The following is an 8,632-nucleotide window of genomic DNA, read 5'->3' as shown; positions in this document are numbered from 1 at the left end:
AAAGAAAACTGGACTGCCCTAGCAGCTAGTCTCAAGGAGGACAGAGAGTCAGACAAAATTGCCTGGATTTCAGATTTGTTCTATTTCACACAAGGCATGTGGGCAGGAGGGAAGAACATAGGTGGGCTTGTCGACATGGGTGGGCTTCTGCTAGTGGCTGAGTGCTCTTTGGGTCCCTCAGTGGTGTCCTCATCAGCCCACTGGGAACCCTGATGCTCATCTCAGGTCACTGTGTGTCGCCCTGTCAGATGGCGTCTGGCATAGTCATAGACTTGATTGCACTCCTGGTTAGTAACTAGGTATCAGTCTTGCTTTTTACAAATGCATTCTTACAGCAAGGGTATTGTAGTGTGGGATAGGCTGTAGTAAGTGGCATTGTTTCCAGTACTGCAGGTAGCCACATTGCTTGTGTTGGCTTTGCATATTAATTTGCTTATAGTAATTTAAAAATGTACTTTAAGTAGGAAAGAGTTTTGTATTTAAATTCAAACAGCAGTAAAAGTCTGCTCGAAGAACTGACTTATGCTGGCTAATTTTGGTCACTTTGATACCAGTTAGAGTCATCTGCGAAGAGGAAACAAATTAAGAAAATACCCCAAACAAAACAAAACAAAAAACCAGGCTTTAATGTGTAAAGCCTGGCGGTGGTGGCTGTGGTAGTTCACACCTTTAATACCAGTACTCGGGAGGCAGAGACAGGTGGATCTCTCTGAGTTAGAGGTCAGCCTGGTTTACAGAGCAAGTTCTAGTACTGCCTGGGCTACTCGGAGAAATCCTGTCTCGAAAAACTAAACCAAACAAAGAAAATGCCTCTACTGGATTGGCTCGTGTCCAAGTCTATGGGGCATTTTCTTGATTAGTGATTGAAATGGGAGAGCCCAGCCCACTGTGGGCAGTGCTACCCCTAAGCAGGTGGTTCTGAGTTGTATAAGAAAGCTGGCTGACCAAGCCAGTGCGCAATCTTGGTCTCTGCGTCAGTTCTTACCTTGACTTCTGTCACTGATGGACTATGACCTCTAAGCTCAAGTAAGCCCTTTCCTTCCTTGAGTTGGTTTGTCAGTGTTTTATTATCTCAGGACATAGCTCAAGTCAGGGAAGCAAGGAAAAGGTGTCCTGGGCCAGTTTCCTAGCTCATAGAGCTAAATGAGGCAGTCGCACCTTGTCTCCTGGGTAGGTGTGGACCATTCGTGAACGAGCTTGGCTGTGCTTTGGCCCTAGAGGTGTGGCTTGACCACGCCCATCTTCAGCCACTTGCTTATTTCATAAGTCATACACATGGCCTTTTCATATGACTTTTCTAGGTAGAACCATGGAAAACAGACTTCCCTGTTTCCTCTCATTGTCCTTCAGCCCAAGTATGAAGTTAGTTTGCTTTGGGTTTTATTTACTAGGATGTTTGCGTTTAAGAATTGCTATTTGAGTTGCTTGAGTTTCATTTAAAAAATGGTCAATGAGAGTTTCCAAATATTTCTGAAATGGCCTAAGCACATTTTTGTTGTTCTATACTGCATTTTTATGTGGTGTTCTTAGCGTTGACTGTTATAGAATCGAAACATTCAACTCTGAAAAGTGCTGAAGATGTCCAGTGTCCTGCAGAAGCAAATATTCAGCCAGGATTTAATTCTTTGTAGAAGAATAAGCACATTCTTCTCATTAGAGAAGACTTTGTTTTCATCTTTATTTTTATGCTTTTAAAAGTACGTTCATGTTTGTGAGTATTTTGTTTGAATGGATGTCTGTCATCATGTCTGCCTGGCGTGTTTAGAGTTCAGGACAGCATCAAACCCCCTGGAACTGGTTTAGAGGTGGTGGTGAGCCACCATGTGGGTGCTGGGTAGAACCTGGGTCCTCTGCAAGAGCAACGAGTTCTCTTAACCGCTTAGCTATCTCTCCAGCCCCTTCATCTTTAATAAAAAATAAGATTAGGTGTATGCTCAAGTGCTGTCTTTAAGCAGGTTTTTAAAAAGTGATTTACCAATCAATGTTTGGTTTGTACTTCTTTTTGTTTATCTATCTGTATATCTGGTGTTGCATACAGACATCTTGGGCAAAAAGGGGTTGTCAGTAGAGACAATTTAAGAAGCCTCCCATCTGAAAGTACACAAGTCTGTGTGAGAATGAGGGTCTGTTTGCCATGTGACAGTGGGTTAGATGTGGACATTTTAAAGAACCCTTGTTCATGTGCTGGCGACCACAAAGACCTGGCTCTCCACCGAGACCGCTGGAGACTGCCATCTTTTTCTAATTTCCTGAAGCCAACAGATGTGTTTCAAATAGCACCACATACCCAAAGGGAGCCTGGCATCAGCCCCCTCCTCCCTCTCCACCCGCTTGCCCTTTCTCCGCCACCCGCCACTGCTGTGGAGTTGGTAGCATGGCTGCATTCTGCTCCTCTGTGCCATCACTTGGGTCCCCTCCTCGGTCCTGTGCTGTGGTCTGACATGGCCCCGCCGTTGTGCGAGCGCCCTGTTTGTATCTTTGCCTTCTCTGGTCTGTTCTCCACAGTGTCTCCCCTATCCATTTCAGACATTGATTACACGTTTCTTCCCAGTGTACAGACTTTCAGTGACTGTCCATAGTAATTAGAAGAAAGCCATGCTCCTTGTGACCAGAATAGTTCTGCTCTTTCTTCTTCCAGCTGTCTCCTGCCATTCTCTGCCTCTTTCCCCCTTGGTGTGCCAAGTCATTCCCTACCACAGTGCTCTTGCGTGAGGCTTCCTGACCTAGCTGACTCAGCCGTGACCAATTCCTGAACTTCCCCTCCTCACCACATAGGTCATATTTCCAAAGAGGCTGTGCTGGCTAGTTTTATGTCACTTTGACACAAGCTAGAGCCACCAATTGAGGAAATACTTCTTTCTATAAGATGGACTGCAGGCTAGGATGTAGGGCATTTTCTTAATTAGGGTTTGAAGACCAACTTCGTTGTGGGTGGGGCCACCCTTGGCCTAGTGGTCCTGGGTTCTATAAGAAAGCAGACTGATTAAGCCATGGGGAACAAGCCAGTAAGCAGCTCCCCTCCATGGCCTCTGTGTTAGCTACTGCCTCCAGGTTCCTGTTCTGCTTGAGTTCCTGTCCTGGCTTTTTTTTTAATGATGGACTGTAATGTAGAAGTGTAAACCCTTTCCTCCCAGCTTGCCTTTTGGTCTCAGTGTTTCATCACAGCGATGATAACCCTAACTGAGGCAGAGGCTTTGTCTGGTCCCTATCTTCACATTGGCTGGGATCTTTTCTACATAGCGCTTTGTTTTCTTAGCTGTGGTCATTATCAGCATGATCTCGTTTGTTTACGTCCTTTTTGTTATCTGTCTCTTCTATCTAATTTTCATTTCAGGAAGCAGCAGTTGATGTAGCTAAAGGAGGAAATGAGGTACTGGAAGGGCGACGAGAGTGTTTGAGCTAGGCTCTTGCTCATAAGTCATGTCAGTCCTACCTGGAATTGAGACCCCAAGGGAAGATCCTGGGGCTCTGGGCTGTGTTCCTTAGCTTTCTATTTCCATGACAAGATATCTGCCATAAACCATTAAAGGAGGAATTGTTTATTTTGGTTTCAATCCACAGTCAGCTGACTCCATTGCTTTTTGGGCCCCTGGAAAGCAGAACATTCTAGTGGGGAGATGTGGTAGAACTGGTCTCAGGGTGACCTGAAGCTGGGGCGCAAGCGAGGGAACGCTCCCTATGGAGTGACTTCCCTCCACAAGCCTCCGTCTCTTACAGGCTCCGCCACAGCTCGGTAGTACTCATGTTGCCAGCACTGCCTTTGAGCATCGAGCCGTCAACATATGGACCTCTGGGGCCATCCAGGACAAAAGCCATGAGTGCCTTCATGACATTCTGCAATGAGCTAGAGTATATTCCCAGACATTGTTGTTGACATAGTCTGTTCTCACCTCTGCTTGGCAGCAGGAGAAGCCAGAAAGGGGAGAAAGATGGCTCCGGCCCTCTAGGTGGCCAGTGTATCTTGTCGGAAGGAATCTGTGGTTTGTTTTGTTTTGATTTGTTTTGTGTTTTCAATATTTAGCCCTGGCTAGCCCAGAAACATAGGTTCCTCCTTCCTCCAGTCTCCACCTCCAGAGTCTGGGATTACAGGTGTGTGCCCCCTGCCTAGTATAGATAGGTGTGTTAGCAGGTGGAACCTAATCCACTCCCAGGCATTTAGACGAGTTGAGAGATTAACTACTGGCTTGTGATAAAGTCAACTTCAGACAGCAGCAAAGCCAAACACACTCTCAAAGTCCGTTTGGGGCTGTACATTGGTGTGTCAGATATGAGAGGCAGTGGCTAGATACGTTAGACAATTGGGAAAAAAAATTCAGATACATCTCAGATTCACACATAGAAATTCTGATAAAGGAATTCTTATGATGAGCAAGAACTAAGTATTAGAATTTTCTCAAGAGGAAAGATTGTGAGAATTTACAAGTTATCTGCATCAACTTTTGGGACAATTTGAGCACAGCGATGGTTAAGAGCAGTGGGTATATATTGTAGAGCATTGGAAACAGTAGGAATCTTTGAGTCCATGCTGATGGGAGATTAATACATAGAAGGGTGACTATGGTAGAATATCATGGGCAGATCTGAACGATGTTAGATCGCTTCAGGAGTTGGGTATAGTAGCTCATGAGGGTTTGTAAGCCCAGTGCAGTGCAAAGAAGCCAAATCAGGATGGCTCTGTCCTAGGTGCTGAGTCTAGGGGCATATTTGGGTGAGGCATAAGGTAGTCCTGTGAGCTTACATGCTCTTTTCCCAGCCAACTTTTTTTTTAATTAGTTAATAAAGTTGTTGTGTGCATATGTGTGGGAGTCGTCGGTTCTCCTTTCATCCAGGAACTGAACTCAGGGCTGCTGGTGCGGTGACAAGCGCTCATCTGTTACACTGTCTTGCTGGCCCGCACCATAAACTTCTTAGTAATTGCCAAACACAAACAGTCTCAGTGCAGTGGAGAAATGGACCGCGGTGCTGGTGATTAAAATCAACACCGCTGGAGGGGCAGGTGTTCCAGATAGGATGTCCTGAGAAGGTATGGAGCCCTTTCTGTCGTGGGTTCGTACCTTACTCTACTCATAGAGATCCGTCAAGAAAAAAGACTGTCAATGTTCTAAAAGAGAATAGTATAAAAATTCCAGATTAAGAAGCAGGAGAGTCACGAGAGCCGAGTGCACTAGCTGGCTCTGGCTGGAGCTCATCCTGAAGGATTGAAAAGTGCTGAGAAGATGCCACTGGGTCACCTGACATATGGTACCTGGGTAGTGGTATAAAGTGGTCTGATTTATAGAACCGGGCTGTGGAAGAGGTAAATATGTAAACAGAATTTTTTTTCTTTTTTGGTCCAACAGCTCCCAAATAATAACACAGAGACAGCTTATTCATTATGAATGGCTTATAGCTTAGGTTTGTTCCTAACTAGCTCTTATAACTTAAATTAACCAATATTTTTATTAATCTACGTTCTACCATGTGGGTTTTACCTCTATTTCAATCTGTATGTCTGAGTCTTCCACATCTGGCTGGCTTCTTTGCCTCTCTTCCTCCCAGAGTTCTTTCTGTTCCTGGAAGTTCCACCTATATCTCTTGCCTATTGGTTGTTCAGCTCTGTATTTAACCAATCACAGCAATCTATCTTCACACAGTGTACAAATATCCCACAACATGAACCACACTGACCTGTAAGTATGTCATACCTTACTCACAGATGGTTCAGAAAAATCAATTGTGGGATGGCTAGACAGGAAGTAGGGGAAAGGAGTGGGGGACAAAGGAAGAGCAGGTTATAAAACCAATGTGGTAACATGGCAAGAGAGGTGAATTTTTGGGTAGGTGGCATACAGGTGTTCCTTGTGCTAGTAACCTGGCGACTAAGTGTGTTAGTTTACAGTTTTTTCCAAATGATGTTTTATTAAAAAGTTGCCAGGGCAGAGACCCGCATCAGAGCACTGGACTGAGCTCCCAAAGTCCAGTTGAAGAGTGGGAGGAATGAGAATATGAGCAAGGAGGTCAAGACCATGATGGGTTCACCTACTGAAACAGCTTACCTGAGCTAATGGGAGCTCACCAACACCAGCTGGACTGGGAAGGAACAAGCATAGGTTCAAACTAGTCCCTCTGAATGTGGTTCACAGTTGTATGGCTGGGGCAGATTGAGGGGTCGTTGGCAGTGGCATCCGGATTTATCCCTACTGCATGTACTGGCTTTTTGAGAACCTAATCTCTTTGGATGTATACCTTGCTCAGCCTAGGGATAGTAGGGAGGGCCTTGGACCTTCCACAAAGCAATGTGCCTCACCCTCTCGGAGGAGTGGATAGGGGTGGGGTGGGAGGGTGTGGAGGGAATGGGAGGAGGGGAGAGAGTGGGAACTTGGATTGGTTTTTTTTAAAATCTAATAAAATAAAATGGGGAAACAGAAATACAGTTGGAGAGATATAATAGAATAAATGTAATATGAAAAAAATTGCCAGGGTGAGAAGGATCAGGTGTGTGGAAGTGCCTCTGGCCTTACTGTGCCCTGCTTTCTTCTGAAGTGCTGGATCTGCTTCTTAAAGGGACAGTCTCCCGTTTAATGGCATTCAGATTGCTCATGCTTTGTCAGGGACACACAGGCATTCTTGCTAGGAAGTTTAAACCTCTCAGAAGCTAGCACGATCTTCCTCTTTACCATTCTTCCCCGCCGACCTCAGAAGGAACCTATGTCTTGTATGACTTATTATTGGTTAGCATTCTCACAGGGCGTCTTACAAATATAAATGGGATGCTCCATCATGCATCTCTTCCAGAAGTGTGATTTTTTTTCACTTAATATGTCTTAGAAATAGATCCACTCCTGTTTTTTATGTAACAACTGCAGATAATTGAGTGACATAATTGTACCGTAGTTTATCTATGGAAGATCACGTGATCAAATATTTTCCCTAAGACTATATGTTAACAGGATCCTTGTCCATGAATCTTTTTATTAATTTATTAATTGTGTGTTGTATATGCATGCGCATGTGGGCACCTTCATGCCACGGCAGGAGTATGGAGGTCTGAGAACAAATCACAGGCGTCTCTCTACCATGTGGGGCCTGGGAATTGAACTCTGGCCTCCAGTCTTGGCAGCACTCATCTTTACCCACGGAGCCATGTTTTAACAGTGTGAAACTGAAGGAGTATTGTGCTGTGAACTCTGTTCCTTTTCTTTTAAAAGTACTCCCTTACCGATAGTTCCAAAGTCAGATAGCACTAAGTCTTGGTTCTGCTTGCTATTGGTCCCATGAATGAAATTATTCCCCTGCCCCCTCCATACTAGGCCCTTAGCTGTTCTATGAATTGTGGGTAGGTAAGGTATTGGTTAGCACTGGACGGCAGGGGTATTGCTATAGCAAGTGATCTGCAAGGTTGATTTTGCAACCATAAAGATACTAGCCAAGTAATATCAATGAACATGAAATAGCTTTCTCATCTATGCTATACAAATTCAGTGTATATAATGGTAAAAGACTTACCTTTTACAAACGAATGTTATGTTTTGTGCACTGCAATATACATCTTTTAGAATATCTTTTATGTATTCTTTGACATTTCATACATGTGCGTACTGGATCTTGACCACATCCCCTCCTAAATGCAGTGCATGCATTGCTCATTCCTCTGTGGAGTCACAATATGTTACGGTTTTTCAAGACAGAGTTTCTCTTTGTAGCCCTGGCTGTCCTAAATCTCTGTAGACCAGACTGTCTTGAACTCATAGAGATCCGCCAGGCTCCCTGCAGTGTGAGTGCTTAAAAGTCCTGACTTTAGAACTTCTCCCTTAAACTGCAACATCTCCTTATAAAGTTAACTTTCGTTTTTTTTATAAAACGTTAATATGTGAGCAAGGGAGGCTAAAGCCGCACTATCCCAATCTTTTCATGAGAGCGACACCTGGTGGTTGAGTTATAATCTCATCACTTCCCTGGGCTTGTTGAAAATTCCAAAGAATCCTTGTGTGAGCTGTTTGCCTTGCTTGGGAGTCACAGCACCCAGCTGTGGAGGATGTGGTTGGTGGCCCTGATCCTTGTGCACTCCCAGAAGCCCGGTGCTCCTTTTGGGTGCATCACAATAACCAGCCATCCCTGAGGTTTGTTTGCGTATGTGATGGGCAGATGGCTGCACTGAGTTTTTTTTTTTAATTTAATTTTTTTTTTTTTATGTATTGCAAAGACTTTATGGCTTTGGAACTATGCCATCCTCCCTGCTTTACTCCTGGCTGGATGCCCACAGGTTGTGTGTCTTGGCCAAGGTCATACTGCTCCCCGGGGCACTGAGGACCTGTGAGTCTGTGCCCACAGTTCTGCGTCCCATGCTGGGACGTCAACTGTGTAGAAGGAAATGCAGTGCGGGGTTCCGAGGGAAGAGATGGTGGTTAACATGTGGGAGTATCTCTTTGCTACAAACACACTCTCTTCTGATTCTTCCCCCCCTTCCAGGAGATGCTCAGAATCTCGGATATAAAAAAGAGTTAAGAGCCAGGTGGTGGTGGCCACGCACACCTTTAATCCCAGTTCATTTTTACAAGTAACATAATAATTTTTTAAATCACAAATCTAAAAGTAAAAATCTGGGGTTATAGATTAAATCATTCTGATGGGAATGACCATTTTCTATAAATGT

General features: G+C 44.5%; 1 protein-coding gene across 4 annotated transcripts in view; it reads left to right on the top strand.

Moving 5' to 3' along the window:
* The window catches only part of Ttc39b (tetratricopeptide repeat domain 39B), a 208,840-nt gene that overhangs the window by 82,080 nt on the left and 118,128 nt on the right, over window positions 1–8,632 (top strand). The gene's annotated exons all lie outside the window — the stretch shown is intronic.

Source organism: Microtus ochrogaster, chromosome 10 (genome assembly GCF_000317375.1).
Source record: "Microtus ochrogaster isolate Prairie Vole_2 chromosome 10, MicOch1.0, whole genome shotgun sequence".
Lineage (NCBI taxonomy): Eukaryota > Metazoa > Chordata > Mammalia > Rodentia > Cricetidae > Microtus > Microtus ochrogaster.
Note: the sequence above shows the minus strand (reverse complement) of the source record. Positions and strands in the feature narration are given on the sequence as shown.